Source organism: Rhinopithecus roxellana, chromosome 4, assembly GCF_007565055.1.
Source record: "Rhinopithecus roxellana isolate Shanxi Qingling chromosome 4, ASM756505v1, whole genome shotgun sequence".
Classification (NCBI taxonomy): Eukaryota; Metazoa; Chordata; class Mammalia; order Primates; family Cercopithecidae; genus Rhinopithecus; species Rhinopithecus roxellana.
The window spans coordinates 132,397,841-132,415,779 of record NC_044552.1 but is presented as its reverse complement, the minus strand read 5'-3'; positions in this window follow the sequence as shown (position 1 = coordinate 132,415,779).

Here is a 17,939-nt window from a genome sequence, read left to right as displayed (position 1 = left end):
ACAAACAGTTGAGGGATTTAATACATATATATACAGACACACACACACACGTGTAAACATTACATATGTGTATATGTATGATATATAGATGTATGCACACAAATAATCAACAAATAAATAAGTCAAAACATAAAAGCAAGCATAAAAGCATGAATAGAAAAATCCTTTGCAAGGGCATGGATGAAGGTGGAAACCATCAACATTTAACACTATTAGGAAATAAAAGTTTGGGCCAATGTGCTCCAAACTGTTATCAGTGGTTGCCTCTTGCAAGTGAGATTACATGAGACTCTCTTTCTCATTTGTATATTGTTATACTGTTCAAACTTTTTAAGATAGTATGAATTACTTTTATAATAAGAATAAAAGCAATAAAAATACAAATAAAAACAGCTGATGGAGTTAATACATATATATACACACATTACATATGTATATATATATATGATATATAGATATATGCACACAAATAATCAACAAATAGATAAGTCAAAACATAAAAGCATGAATAGAAAAACTTTCTAAAAATATGAATCTAAAATGTATAGAAAAGTAAAAATGACCAATATTTGAAAAAGTTATTCTATCTCTCTAGCAATTAAAGAAACACACAGAAAGATAACATTTTCATTTCTAAAACTACAAACAGAAATTACCTTTAAAATATTATTTATTTTTATTAAGTGCTGGCAAGGGGGTGACAAAACAGCTTCTATGTATGTATACATTATGTGGAAGAATAAATTGTGCAACATTTTTTGAAACAAATTTGTTGCTATTAAGGACAAAAGAGCTTTATATTCTTTAATCCTGTAACTCCACAAATGATTTTTTAAAAAAAGGAATTGAAGAGTTTAACAATAATAAAATTTTTAAGTAAATGAAATATTACACTGCCATTAAAAATTATGTTTTCTAAAATATTTAATTTGCATGGAAAAACAAATATTTTGATATGTTGAAGAAGCCTACAACATTAATCACTTTAAGATAAACCATGAACATAGTCAAATCTTGAAAAGAAATACATTAAAACTTTTAGCCGTAATTATCTCAAATACATAATTCTGTAATTTTTACTTTCTTATCACAAATCTTCTATACTAACAAGAATTTCCTAAAACAATAATAATAGTTCCATAATGTTATGCAGCTGATTAACAGAATAGTAAAATTCAATATCTTTTATGTCTGCAAGAAAAAGGTCTGGTCATAATTAAAGCCCTGAGACTTTAGGACTAGTACTGGAAAGCAGCAAGTGAGTATGAAATCCACTTCCTGTTTGAAGACACAATATTGATATTGAGAGCAAGGGAGGCAGGGGAGGCTCATATTCACGTGCTGTTCAGAGAGCTACCAACAATATAGGTCAGATGGATGAGAATCAAATGCTGGGGAAACCAACCCAGCTAGAGGGTCATTTATTCACACAATATGATTAATTCTAACTAAAAGCAAATCGCATCATCCTAACCACTCTGCACACTTTAAATATTAGTCAAAATCTTATCTTAACAATATGTTTTCTGGTTTAGAGGCTTGTGGTTTAAAAACAATATGCACAATTTGTATTAAATAATATGAAGAGTTTTATAATGAGGTTACTAGCAAATTGTTCTTCTTTATAAAGGATTGAATAAGGGAAGGGGAAATAGGTTTAAATCACAGTAAAAATATATTAGTCAGAGTTCCCCAGAGAAACAGAACCAATGTGGTATCTAGATATCTATCTTTCTATCTAAAAAGAGAGAGATTTTTTATTATAAGGAGTTGGCTCCCTCATTATGGAGGTTGATAAAACCCATGATCTGCCATCGGCAAGCTGGAGACCCTGGAAAGCCAGTGGTGTACTTCCATCTGAATGCAAAGGGCTGAGAACCAGGAGAGCGGATGGTGTAAATTCCAATCTGTGTACTGGTGTCCAATGGCTCAGCTCAAAAACAGACAGGGTGGGCAAGTTCTCCCTTATCTAGCCTTTTGTTCTGTTTGGGCCTCCAAAGGATTCCATAAGGCCCACCCACAGGGAGAGGGCAATCTGCTTTCCTCAGTCCACCAATTCAAATGGTAATTTACCCAGAAACACCCTCACAGACACCCTCAGATAAATGTTTAACCAAATATCTAGGTACCCTGTGTCCCAGTCAAGTTGACAGACATAAAATTAACCCTCACAAAGAGAGAGGGGATTTTGTTTGTTTGTTTGCTTGCTTTGCTTTTTTTTTCTTTTTGGAGGTATGAATAAAGAAATTCTGATAAAATTTTAGCAACCAGTTGCTTAGAAGTTTATTGTCTTGCCACTCCTAAGTTCTTCAAAGTAGTACACTCAAACATCTAACTTGCTTTAGGTTTTTACTGTAAGACTAAAGTCTGCTTAGAAACAGAGGAATGGACAAAACGACCTGTTCCTCTCCCTTAAAATTCCTGTATTAATACACTACAGTCCTTTGCTTAAAAGAGAGAGAGTAATAGATGACACATAATATTTAGTTTTAATAGCAATTAATAAATATTACATTAGAAAGATGCCAGATGCATATTAGACTATTTGCCTTTAATTTCATGTCACATCTTTGCAAAATCACAGAGGATAGGCCAAAACTGGAGGAGGAGATTTGAGAAAATACATGTGAACCTTATGGGTGGGCCTTGCAATTGTTAAAACATTAGTGAATGGGATCTTTTTCCTAGAAGAGAAATGCAATTCTATCAGGATAAAGAGGGAACTGTTTTCTTTTTTTATGAAGCAGAATTCCTTTCTAATTCTCTGAGCCTTTTACTATAACTGCTGTGGCATGTGTTTTAAATTATATTGTATGCATGTGTTCCCTATAAAATTAGCCATCATGACCCATTGTTCCACAGTTCTTCTTTCATCACATTTTAGAGGCCAGTGTTCCATATTAGCAAATAGCCCTTAGGGAAAATTATGCATTTTTCCATACACCAACTTTGTTACATATTTGATAACACTTATTGCATATTTAAATGTATAGGTCAATACATAAAATTTTTTCAATAATAAAACAAGTTGCCAATTGTTTTCTCATGGCAAATGAGGAAGTCTGAATGAATATATCTAGCATTGATATCAAAACAGAATTAACAGCTTCACTTTTAACTCATATATACACAAATATATATAACTCCATCAATACGTTAACTAGGATGAAGGCATGTTGCCAAGTTTAGAACCCACTCAAATTCCTTGGGTTCTGAGTTTAAATAGAAATTTGAAACTTTCCAGGTCCAAGGTCCTTTTTGGTGCTTTAAAAATGTGACTTCCTGATTTAAAAAACTAAACGTTTTTGGACACCAGCTTACTCACGCAAAATATGATAAGTGTGAATGAATCAGTAACATATGGATTACATTTTCTTTCTTAAAATCTATGATTTTTTAAAACCCTTTAAATGAAAAATTCATGGTAAAAACATGCATTGGATTTAGCCAACTCTAAATCATTTGAAAAACATTTGTAAGGCATTTTTCTCTCAATGGATATGTGGCAGAATTTCCAGCCCATAACATTGATGTAATTCTGCTCTTTCCCCAACCCTCTCCCCACACCCCAGAATTAATACACAAGAGAAAGCAATTAAACTGCTGCTAAATTCTCCTTCTTACTCTTGCTCTTTTTCTCCCTGCTTCCTTGAATGTGTCTTGAAAATCATATATTATTTCTGTTGCAATGACATAGACTTTTTAAATTAAATTTGCTCCAAATTATTCTAAATGTAAAGCCCTAGGGAATAGCACCAAAGATATGCATTAACGACGATAAGGAATACATTTGTTTGTGATTCAAACCGGACATCCCAAAGATCAGCATTTTCTTGTCTTCAGTCTACAATCTATTAATCAAAATTAACTACAACTAAGGTATTTTCTCAGAAAGACCTCTGAGTATTTGAGTGGTAAATAAAACTACAAGAAAATAAGAATATTGTAATGTCTTCAATCTCAATATATTGAGGTGTGTTTGAGGATGTGTTTGTGTATAAAATACTATTTTCTGTATTTATAACCCTTTATTTGGAATGTTTACTGTCATCGAGCACCTTGAATTAGGCTTTGACGTAGAAAAAAATGATTTTATGCTGTAGTCAATCCTATATCTAAGGTCACTTAATTATCTGCATGAATTATCTATGAAAACAAGATTATATATCCATGCTGCCTGATTGCAAATCTGTTCCGTTTTCTAGAATTCTGCATGTTTATATCCCTGAATTGTACATGTTTTCTGAATTTGGTCAGGGCACTTTGCCAACTGCACATTTGGAGAGTTGTACTATCTTATCTATTCAGCTCAAACACTGCTGAGGTCCAAGCTACGTTTGGACTATCAATCAGAAATTATTACTTAATGGATTTCTGATTTAAGGATATAAATAAACAATCCATTTTTTCTAAAGAATGCTTACCTTGTATAGATGTGGCATGCCGCCTATTTAATTCAGATTTTTATTTACATAATATATAAATATATAAGCACAGTATATGGAATATTAAATACTGCAGTGTATAATATCCATCTAGGTTATTTATACGTAGGAAAAACTAAGAATCCTAAAATTCTCATATTTCATGCAATAGTACAAATGCTACAATAGTACATAATATTTATCTATGTAAAACTTATCTCTGAAGACATACTTAGCCACAATTACCTGGACTATGGTAGATTAATCTGCGAAGATTACCTCCCAACTCTCTCATGACAATTAATAAATCCAGTTGCTGTGATGACTTGAATATGATGTTTTTGTCTTAAAATCGACTGTGCCTGTTTTCTGCATCCCATGTAAAAGAATGTCACCCTAAAATTTTCAAGAACGGTGAAAATTTCCTAAAGAATTTAAAATTCAACGGTGATAAAGTTGGGTTTATTTATTCAACATTCAACAGAATGTATTGAGTGTCTGCAAAGTGTCAGATAACCTCCTACTTCTGGGGGTTTTCAATGGCTGCATACAATTTATGCTGTGTCAGGACAGGAAAACACCATATGCCATAATGACTATGGTATTCTCCTTCATGTTACCAAAAGTTAGTGACTCAGTTTTCCACACTGTCTTCTCTAGATTTTCTTATTTATCTTTAATATAATATTATAGGGAAGACTGACTTTCTTTTCATCCTTCTAAGTAAAATTTTGTTTTAGTAAAAAGGAAAACAACTAAACAGTCTTCTGTTACAGTCACTTGCTGAGTTCTGAGTGCATGTTTAAGGCTAAAATGGATTTAGGAGGCTTGATTCCTATTGATCAATTCTTAGTCAAGTATAAAATGTCATTCAAATTCAAAATAAGAATTGCATCATCAGAATGTCTTATTTGTTAACAAGCGCTTAATGTTAGGAATGACTCCTGTGTTTTTCTACTTTTTTCTACCCTGGCAGTCTTTGTCTACCATGTAACTGTGAATCACGGTGACTGAAATAATAAAATGTTTACAAATGATAAGTGTTTCTAATTAACAAGTTGTAGTAGCAAACTTACATATCCCTATATACGTGAATCAACAGATAAAAACAATTTTAGTGTTATTTACAAATTTTTTATGCCTTCCTTACCCTATTCAGCATCCTCCCACCCAGAAAGAAGGCCAAGTTATAAAGTAATTGCTGAAACTAATATTGCATTTTTCAAGAACAAAGAAACAGGCCTAGTTGAGAAATGTGTCTCTGAGGTATAATATTAGATCTTCAGCTTTGTCATTTAAATTATTCATGTCACTAAAGGTAGACTACTACTAAGAGTTGGAAAGAAAGGCTAGGAATTGTTGAAAGAAGAGCAAATCTTCTAAAAATGAATGAAAAATAGAGATATTGTAAAGAACATCCCTGGGTCTAGATCAAATATTACACCGGGTATCACAGAGTCTTTAAGTTGAAAGAAATTTCCATGACACATCTGGTAGCTTTGCTATTATCAGATTTCTGTTAGGTAGCCATAAAATTCTGTTTCTACCATTTCAGAGTTTGGGAGTCCACCACTTCACAAGAGCAACTGAATTTATTTTTAAGAGCTTTAGCCATGACAGTGTTGCTTTGCTGCCTCACTAAAAATTTTACTTATGGGTTTGAGTTGGGCCTTGTAAGGTTGAACAGAAATCCACTCCGCACATCATCTCTCCATGTACAGTAATCCCCCTAATAGACAGGGGATATGTTTCAAGACATTTAGTGGATGCCTGAAACCACACATGGTACCCAACCCTATATACACTATGTTTTTTTTACTATGCATATCTACCTACAATAAAGTTAAATTCATATATTAGGCACAGTAAAAGATTAACAACAATAATTAGTAATACTATAGGAATAATATAACGATATACTGTAATAAAAGTTATGTAAATGCGGTCTTTGTTTCTGTCCTGAAATTATCCTATTGTACTGTACTAACCTATTTTCACACAGTAGTTGACTATGGGCAACTAAAAACTTGGAAAGCAAAACTACAGATAAAAGGGAACAAAGTAGGCCATTATGTCTACTTTGTCTTAATTTCTTCACTTCTACCAGAGAAATCTCCTCAGTTCATCCAAATATTTGACAGAGAGCTCAGCCTTCACCCCATTCCATAATCTTGATGGCAGCTCCTTTGTCCTTAACCCCTAGAAGAAAATACTCCTGGGTATTATCATGAGTAAGTTCAATAAAAAGTTAATTTTAAAAAGTCCACCGATGTAATCTATGTTTATTTAACCTGATATTTTAGGATTGCTAATGAGCAACAGAAATCCATTGGCTGAGAAAGCAGAAAAGAGTGATCCTGACCAAATGTTCTGAAAGGAATTTAGTAGGAGAATTGTCCAAGAACAGAGATTACACACACTACCACTACCACCACTGCCCATTTCACCAGGAAAGTGCATGACTTTAAGAATATGGCAGATACTTTCATTTTGGAAGAAGATCTACAGAACTGGATTACCCTGGTGCTGTACATGGAGTTTGGTGCTACTCTGTACTCCCACTCCCTCCCAGTGAACACAATCACACAAAATCCAACAGAAAAACTTTACTATAAATTACTTCTATACCAATATTATCTCTTCCCAACCAGCATTCTAAAAATATTAATATAGTTTTACCAGAGTAGGAGAAAAACACTATAATACTAAGACTTTCTCTCCCTGATCACAAGATGTGGAATCCTATAAGATAGCCAAAAACAGGAAAGAATCAATTAGTTTCATCACATTCTAATAGTTCTCTTCTGAAGGCTGAAAAATGTCAGAAGTCATGTTGAACGGTTTTGTTTGTGTATGTACTTCTGTGTGTGTTTTGACTTTGAAAGCCACAGGCCATGAGGTGGGGCAATGGGGAGAGGTGACTACAGCCAACCAGTAGACGTTCCATAGTAAACCACAAAACTCTAGATGGCAGCATGTTACTGGCATAGGGTCCAGAGTTAGTTATTAAGGGTGCCTCACATTGAGCACCAAAAGAGGTAATGATGGCTCTCACCATCACAAGGGTATATATAGAGCTTCATAGTGCTTACCTAACCAGGGGAACAGCCAGTGACTGTAGAAGCAGCAAACATTCACAGCTGCACTCTCCAGGCCCAGAGTGCCAAGTATGCAAGAGTCACCAAAGAGAGCCACAGAATCTCAGGGACTTGAGTGGGAGGGAGATGTCTGAGTCAAGGGATGACTGGGACATTTGGACAATCTCATATAGGAAATTTTGTTTTCCATGGTTGTAACCTGTACAGCATCTCTCACATCCCTAGATACTCACACATGCAAAAAAACTATCTTTGCATCTCACATCCCAAACTTCTGTGCCATCACTGGGCAGCTGAAGCGGAGCATTCAACTAAAATCCAACAAGTGGACAGAGAGTAGATTTGCACCCAGGGACAGAGAGAAAGCACATCTATCAGCTCAAAAACTTCAGGAACACTGATAAGCATTAAAATTAAAATACTTGATTGGTATAAGTAAGTACTCAACTGGATGATTCAGGAACACTGATAAGCATTAAAATTAAAATACTTGATTGGTATAAGTAAGTACTCAACTGGATGATATTAATAAGACGACTCCTACTAGAAAAAATAGTCTAAATCATTTTTATAATCTTCCACCAGACTCAGTTTCATTTTTAGTCTCTCCATCTCATGCTCTATTTATTTTTCATTTTTCACAATCACTTCATAGGGTAAGCTCATTAAGTGTTGGTCAACTACAATACTAAGATGTGATTTATAGATTTCATATGAATTATTTTCTACATATATCTCTTTTCTTCTGTAATATGAATTTAATAGCATAAACCCCAATGTAGGACTCAACTTTGATTCCTGCTAAATTTTATCTTGTCAGTTTTGGTCCATTATTTAAGCCTATTGAAATAATTTTTCATCTTGATTCTCTCATCCATTATATTACCTATCATTCTCATTATTGTATAAATGAGTATATAAGTAGTATCCTTTATCTTTGAGGTCCAAATGGACCAATAACAAATAGAAAATGTTCCTTAAAAAGTGATTTTATTCAGTCTATTGACTTTTGAGTGCAATCCATTTGCCTTTTTGGGGTTTAATGAATGTACAGGTTATGAACTGAAGCTTCCCCTAAAAGCTAATAACATAGCTTTTGGGACAAAGCATCATTAACCATGATTTGTAGAATGATCATCATCAAACTATTCTCCTTATTTATTTGAATTTTCTAATGCAGTTAACTTTTTATTATTTTTCTTTATGTGCTTATGTTCTTCTATGAGATACTCTCTGAAATGTTTAATAGTTCAATTCAAAGGAATAGTGCAAAGGAAAGGAGAAGAGAACTAAATGTATGATTCCATTATATGAGTCAAGCACTTTGACTGACATATGTGACATCATTCCTCACCACAATTCAGTGTATGATGTCTTGATGTCTTACTCGCATATATTTTATTGACAAGGGAACTGAGACTCTAAAAAAAAAAAAAAAAAAAAATTGTGTGTCCTTGCCAAAATCACAAAGTTGGTAAGTGAGGAATCTATAGCATAAAACCAGTTTGATCTGCTTCTGGAGTTTTCCTTGCTTGCTTTTCACAGATGGTGCATTCATCCCACTTAAAAAATACCCTTTGATGATTTGTGTTAAATCACTTTGTGCAAAGAGCACCAGGAATGCAACTATGAGAAACAACAGAAGTAAGGAGAGTAAGGATAAGACAATTGTAAGAACCTCCAAAGTACAAGATGAATGGGATTAGCAACAACAGAAGCATAAACCATGCTGGAAGGGGTGGCGGGGGGGTGGGGAAGCTACTTTTTATCAGGACTTGCATTCCTAATTGTCTGGATTATTCTAGCTTCTCCCCACCTCCTCTACACTACTGTGGGCCACTGCATGGCACAAGAAAAGGCATGTTTTGGAATCGGGCACAACTGGATCTGAAACCAATATCATCCTCTTACCAGTGGCCACTAGTAAGAGTTGGACAAATTACTTTACCTTTTCTTAGCTTCAGTTTCCTTTTCAACAGAAAAGTCCCATTAACACCTAAACATAAGATTGTAATTATAAATGAAATTACATCAAACATGTCATGTTGACCCAAAGCAGGTGTTCTGAAAATGATTTTTCCATTTTCTTTCTGCCTCTCAAAGTAATTTTTTGTTGAACACTATTTTATGTATGTGTTATGCCTCTTTTTTTGTGTCATATGTCTGCTGTGATTTGAATGTTTTTGTTCCTTCTGAAACTCACGTTGAAACTTAATCCCCACTACAACAGTGTTGGAAGATGGGGCCTAATGGGAGGGTCTTTAGGTCATGAGGGCTCCACCATCACTAATGATACTATGAAAAGGACCTAAAGAAGTGGGTTCCCTCTGTCTTTTGCTCTGCAAAGTGAGAAACAGCCTTCCTCTACTTTATGTAATGCAGTATGCAAAGCACCATCTCGGGATTGGGGACTGGGCCCTCACCAGACACCAATCTTACTAGTGCCTTGATCTTGGACTTCCCAGCCTCCAGAACTGTGAGAAATAAATTTCTGTTCTTTGTAAATTATCCAGTCTATGGAACTCTGTTATAGCAGTACAAACAAACTAATACAGTGTCATTCTTCTGTTGAGAATAATTCATTACTCCCTCTGCCTTCCCCTTCGTATCCACTTTTCAATGCCTGGTTGGTAAAATACTCTCATAATCCAGTCTTTCCTACCCATGGATTGCGCCATCTCAATTCTGTATTCATCAGACCAGAGTTTCACTAACTCATAAATACACATCATTCTCATCCCAGTCTCAGAGATTTTGACCATTTTTTCTTTCCCTTTTTCCTGGGCTTAGTCATCCCACAAATCTCATGCATCATTTAAGAATTCAGCTCTTATCCCACCATAGTTAGAGTTAACTATCGAAGCCTTTACTTATTCTTCCTCCTGTGAGGGCTTACAGTGATGAGTGTTTGTAGAAAAGAATTGAGCACTTCATTTTCAATCATTCTCCCCTACCCCTGCCTTATTCCTCCCAGACCCACACACCTAGGCCTCACATTCATTCTATCCCAATTTTCAGACCAATCTAGAGTTGAGGTCCAGATATTGTCACGTCTCACACAGGCTCAAACCATCGTATTTCTCAGGCAACTTGACCCAGCATAAGTCCTCATCAGACCAAAGCCCCCAGACCCAGACAACCTCCTAGTTTCTACACTGCTCTCTGAGTCTGTTCAATGGCATCCCTAAGGTTCACCTACGGTGTCAATGTATTAATATTTCCAATTTATCTGTTCCCTTTGTTCCTTACTGTTGGCTCAATGAAGTAAACTGGATGTCTGTCTTGTCCTTCAGATGATCTCAGCATTCAAAATCTGGTGAGAACCAATTTGCCTCAAGCATATACTCCTTCTTGATTACTTTGCTAATTTTTGCCAGTTATTTATGCCTCTCCAAACGAAATATAACAATAGTCATCATCATAAATAGGCTCTGCTGAGTGCTCACCCTTTTGTAGGCACTGTTTCAAACACTTTACATGGCTTAGCCACATGTTTTAATCGTCATAGCAATCCTATGACGCTTACTAAAATGGAAATTGAAGTTCCAAAGGTAAGTAACTCTTCCAGCTCACATCACTAGTAAATGAATGATCCAGGGCACAATGCAAAGCAAGTCAAACTGTCTCTAGAGCCTGCCCTCTAGGTACTACTCCACAATTGAAATGTGTGTCACTTCACACCCATCAAAAGAATCCCTGAAATGTGACCAACCTGACAGATTCAAGACATGATCAAAGTCTAGCTTACCCTTCTGTGCTTCATTTAGCCCAACTGGAAGCCCCTGGTGCCAAACTTGAACCTCATCCACCAGTTCTAACACTCAAGTTGCCCTACTATGGTGTTAGTCCCCTGTGCCTGGCAAGCCCAGTTGGACGGGTCTATGGCAGAGCCTGGCTTCCTTCTGGCTCAGGCCATAAAGAGACAAGGCCTTAATTTGATTGTAAATTTCCTGAAATCAACTAGTGTGCAATCTAATTGTAGTGCCACCCTATGTCATACAGAATCATACTTTCTGCATATGCTATATGATCATATACTCTGTATTTCTGTATTAACTCTTAGAGATATAGGGTAGCACTCTAATTAGATTGCACACTAGTTGACTTCAGGAAACTTACACTGAGTCAGTACATTAGAAAACACTGAATATGTGGTATGCTACTGCTTTGTGATTGTTTTTCAAGGGTATAAAGGAATGATTATACATAGCCATGATAGTCATGTATGCTCCAATTCATTATCTCAACATAAAAAGCTAATAAAGTAGCATCTTATACTGCATCCATTCTTCAAAAGGTCCATGTTACAAACACAGATAACAAAGACTTTTGTCTCATACTGGCAACCACCACCAGCATATGCACCTGTACATAACATAAATTTCTTAGAAACTAGATATAAAGTTTTTAATTTTAGGACAGTTGGAGGAAAATATTTCTGAACTGAAAGAAACATAGTAAGCAAGAAAAAAGAAAAGGGAAGATACGACAGAGAGGTTTAGTATATGACCTCCCCAAGAGAATCATGCATTTAACTAGATAAATTGACAACACCTCTATTGGCTGTATTCTGGACAAGTGAATCTCAGGGGTCTCAGGTATAAATTGGGGATAATAATTTAGATGTACTTCAATGTCTTATGGGAAAAATAGAAAAGACAATTAAATAAAAATACTACCTTAAATTGCTGTAAAAATACTTTTATTGAACTTTTGCTCAATTTTATTTGGACTTAAGACAACTCTACTAAAAGTATCACCTTTTATCCTACAAATTTAAATAATTCTAGACATAAAACCTATACCTAGACATCAAAAGTTAAATTACCCAGTATGTAAATGTTGGTTTTTGTTGTTGTTAAGTATTTTGAAGTTTGAGTTGTTGGGAAGAAATGCCTGGTGAATTACTGTTTTTGTTTTACATGTATAGTCAACCATGGTCTTAAATCTCCCAGCTCAGATCTTTGCCTCTGGCTCTCAGCAGTTCTTACACACAGTCCTCCCCGTAAGGGGAGAGTCACCTGAGAAAAGTATCCTGGGTCACATCTTTATCTCCAGGCTAAAGCTGACAACAGCCTCTCATCAAGTTTCTCCATTTCACTGCACAAAAATTCAGTGTGCTAGACAACACATTCAAAAATTCAAGAAAAAACAGCATCTGAATGCCTTTAATTTGAAACAGCCATATTAACTTTTGCTAGTCTGTTTACCTATGTGGTAGGAGAACCAGGCTGAATACTTGAAAACAGCACACTCTGATGACTAAGAAAACTTACTGGCTTGTTTTGTTTTGTTTTCTATTTGATACAGGGCTAGGATTCCATCTTGAGTCTGAAATAACCGAGATGGGTTATGTAAGCATAAAAACACATTGTCATCATCTGCTTCAAAAGTTTGTTTGAAATGTTTTAAATTCTAGAAAATCAGGGAAGTGTCAGCAAAATCTATATTTGGTATGGCATCGGAAAAATCACAAGATTAGAGTCTTCTGTTGAAACGAGGACTGAAAACATGGCTGTTGAGAGAAGTATGTGCTGTCGTAAGAGCCTGCAGTGAAGGAGCTGGCCTTGATGAAGCAGCAGAAACGTGAAATGCCAAAACAGGTCTGTGCTTTCACAGAGCTAGTTGGAATTACAGGGGATCATAGGCAGGCAAGGAATTGTAACCTTGTTTGATGTTTGAGAGTATTAAGTAAAATGAACAGCCCTGATTTTATTTTCAGGACTGTTCTCTAGCAAAGAGGGAGTAGCAAATTTCTTTTAAAATACAAGTTATGTGTTTGATTCATAGATCTTTTATTTGAGACTGCTGCTTAAGAAAGACCTGCGACAATTGCCATTTGGGAAGACATATTCATTATCTCCAGGCTGTTTGGCTTTTCTACCCTTGGGGAAAAAATTGGACATAATTTCACAGAATCTCAGTTCTACTATCTTTATTAGCAAAGCTAAAAACATAAGGACTGATAACTTTTTTCTTACTACAGATTATTTTATATATGGTTAAGACATGCTGCCAAAAAGATGTAAGGCAACATAAAATTGTGACGTAGAATTTGCAATACTGGTGGCAAAAGCATGGATGATTATCAGGTGTAGGTTTATGAACCAATTTCTCGTCTGTTTTCCAGCCTCAAAAGCTTTTTTGCCTCTAGCTCATTCCAGAAAAAGAGAACTGCCACCAATGTACTCACAGAAGGCTGCTGAGCATTGCATGATACAGTGGAGAGATTTGAAGTCACGTGTCTTAGAAAGGGAATCTCCTTCAAATATAACTGGGAGGAGTGATATCATCAACAAGGGCCATTCTGAGATGTATTTGGCTCTAGTTTGGCTACATGGAGATAAATATTAATCAGGATCTTTTGTTTATATTTTCCTATCAAGATAAAAAGAGGCATAAATTCAGCTCTGAGGAAATGTTTCAGAGATAGTGAGAGGTGATTTGTTTTAGAGTGTAAGCAAACGCCAGCTCTGTTGACAAAGCCGGTTCATTAAAGCACACTAGCCTGTCCTCAACCTCTCTGCTAGCTAGAAGGGACCATGACAAGACTAAGACAGAAGCTGACATTACTAAAAACTTACAAATAAGGAACAGCTAACAATTGTCAAAACAACGCCATCCCATCACGATGTCCTAAGCTGTATGACACCATGAAGGGACATACAAGGCAGGCTTTATAAGAGTCATCATGCATTTGGATTCAAAGTTACTTCTAAAAAACATAAAAACTTTCAGCTTAACCTGATGTGAGTGAAAATGAAACAAAACAAAGTAAAACAAAAGTATCCAGGGATTGTATGTATAGATTTCCATGGCTTTTATTTATAATGCAAGTGAAGTGGGGCCCTAACTCTCATTATGGGAACAAATCAGAATGTGAAGAAAAGTCCAGTTAATTTTAAGAAAGAAAATGAGAGTCACCATCCTAAATCAATCCACAGAATTTCCTCCTGAGGACTCTTCCTTCAAAAGTGATACAATTAGCAAATACAAAAAGGCTGTTTGGCTTCTTGAAACAAAAGAAGAGACACACAAGCAATGCAGTTTTTCTGAATTCCCTGGCTAAGAGTTACCGACTTTGGAAGGACAACTACTTGTGTTCAAATCCGGGCTTATTTGCTATGTGACAAGAGGCATATTGCCTAACTTCTCTGTGCCTAATTTCTCCACTTAAAAGGGAGTAATAAAAGGAATTACCTCAAAGATTGGCTGTAAGGATTAAGTGAAACACTATATATAAAGTGATTAGAATGCTTCCCAGTATATGGCGGATACTTCACTCTTCCATTTAGCACATATTTATTGAAGTGATCCATGCAGATAGCATCTCAGATGCTTCGGTTACAGCGGTGAACAGGGAAATGTCTCTACCCTCAAGAAATTTACATTCTAGTGGAATTTAGCTATTGTGATTAATCTACTATCCACGTATCTACAAAAACTATTTTAAATAATTTCAACTTGTACCGATAGCTTAATGCATTATAGGCATAAGGCAGAGTCTAGCACTCACCTTACTGAGTTTGTAACTGAGGCTTAAAGAGAAATGAGAAAATATTTTAAAATAAACAAAAACATTTGTATAGGTGCCCTAAAAGCCAGGCTGCTTTAAGTTTTGGGATGCAAGGTCCCTTTAAGAGTTTATTAAAAGCTGCAGATCTGTTTCTAATAAAGTTAAAATGCCTATCTGATGACCCAGCAATTGTACTCCTAGTTACTTACTCCCCCAAAATAAAAAGATAATGTCCACAAAAAGACATGGACAAGAGTGTTCATAGCAACTTTATTTACAATATGCAAAAGCAAGCCAGAGGTCCATGAACAGATAAAACGATAGTCAAATTGTGTGATATTCATATGGGAGAACACCGCTCAACGTTAAAGAGAAGTTAACTATTGATTGAAGCAATAATATGATGAATTTCAAAAAATCAGAAAGTAGACAGTAATGAGTATTATATACTGTAAGATTCCACTAAGATGAGGTTCAAGAACAGGCAAAAGTAATTTATAGTGACAAGTATCAGTAAGCAGCTGCACTGGGTGGTGGATGGGAAATTGATTGAAAAAGGCCCCAAGACAACTTTGGGTGATAGAAATCTTTTCTGTATTGTTTTAAGTTGTAGCTACATAAATGTATGCAACTGACACAACTCTTAGAAATCACCTTTAAAGGTCTATGCATTTTGTTATATATTATACCTCATTAAAGAAAGAAGTCATAAAAAATGGTAGCAACTTTCCCCAGATAAATACTCATGCATTGCACATAAAATTTTAGGTGGTGGCCGGGCGCGGTGGCTCAAGCCTGTAATCCCAGCACTTTGGGAGGTCAGGAGATCGAGACCATCCTGGCTAAGATGGTGAAACCCCATCTCTACTAAAAAATACAAAAAAAAAACTAGCCAGGCGAGGTGGCAGGCGCCTGTAGTCCCAGCTACTTAGGAGGCTGAGGCAGGAGAATGGTGTGAACCCAGGAGGTGGAGCTTGCAGTGAGCTGAGATCCGGCCACTGCACTCCAGCCTGGGCAACAGAGCAAGACTCCATCTCAAAAAAAAAAAAAAAAAAAAAAAAATTCCTGATATAGGAACTAGTGACTGAGTTGGCTAAAAATGTCACCGCTAAAATATGTATATAGATAATTCAAGAAGAAACTTCTAGAAAAGAAGCTTGGTGCAATTCACTGACATTTTCTATATACCAATGCTATTTTGAAATGCCTTCCCCATAGAAGGTTGTACTTGATCAAGACATATTTACCGTGAAGTATTTTACCATTAATTTTGAAAGGCATGTGTTTAGAGTAATGTAATATTTCCTTGAAAGTCACGTAGAATAAAAAGGAAGATTGTTAAGTGCATTAACTATGAAGGCATCAATTCATATATCTGCTTAAACAGCATGTTATGCTTTGAGCAATGTTCTAATATCTTCTAAAAAATATATAAGCTTGGACCTTTAAAAGAAAAAAAAAAAGGCAATTTTCTGTCAGGGGTCCATGACCCAGGCCAAACTATACATCTGCAAAAATGACTATAGAGACTAATAAGGAACCCAATTGTGTGCTAATTTCAAATTAGCTTTTGTACTTGCTTCAGGCTTCAAAGGGGACTGAGAAAAAAAAAAAGTAGTTATATGGAAGAAAATTACTCATTATTAGAGAAAGGCCATCACAAGGGATTCAAGTTTCTCTTATTCTGATTATAGCAAAAGGTCATGCAGAAGAGAAAACCATAAAGATTTCTGAGGAAAAAAAAAGTCATAAAAGAAGGAAGCTAAATACAAAAATGGTAGACAAGCCCAAAGGGGAAATGAAATGTTCAGATTGAAAGCTTCTGATTTGTGGGGGAAAAAAAATGGGATTAGGCTAAAGATAATTGAAGTTTAATGAGAAGGTATCTAATTATACTGGTATATTTATTTAAGTATTTTCTAATTGGGTATTATTTTTATAATGACTTAATTACTTACTAATGCTGCTTGTTGATTTAACAAAGAGTTTTGTTTTTACAGAGAGAGCATGACATAACAGGATAAATGTTCTATCTTCTGGATGCCTGTGGGTAGTTTAGGCATTTCATTACATGACCTAAATCTACCAGCCACTGTCCCCGTAAGGAGGCTAGCCCATATTGCAGAAATATAACCTGACAGAATATAATGTGTATCTCTACACCCTATTTCTCTGACCCATGTCTAAAATAGGATCAACTTTATATATCTGAAATAAACCATAAGTGCAGACCAATAGTTTTCTAACTTTTTGATCAAGACCCTTAGTAAGAGATGCATTTTATATTGTGTCATAGTCAGTTCAGGCTGCTATAACAAGAATACCATAGACAGGAATGGCTTAAACAACAGAAATTCATTTATCACAGTTCAGGAAGCTGGAAAGTTCAAGATCAAGATGCCAGCCAAGTCAATTTCTGGTGTAGGCCAACCTCCTGGTTTGCGATGAATACCATATTTCCACCAAAATTCTTTACATTATTATTTAAGTGTTCTATGAGAAGATGAACCTCTCTCTTCAGCTTTCCTCTTCTGTTTCTGAGGTCTTACCAGAGTTGCCTTTAAAACTCTCTTCACAAAAACATTGGCTTTTGCTAGCATGCACCTCAAAACTCTTCCAGATTCTATTATTATTATTATTATTGTCGTCCCCTCTCCTCTGTGGTTTTGCTTTCCTTGATTTTCATTACCTGCAACCTACTGCAATTCAAAAATATTAAATAGAATATTCTAGAAATAAACAATTTCTACGTTATTAATTAATTTTCAACAGTAGCCAAACACTGCATCACAATGCCAATGTCATTCACCTCACTTCATCTCAGAAACAGGCATTTTGTCATCCCACATCATCACAAGAGGAAGAATGAATAAAGTACAATAAGATATTTTGAGAGACATA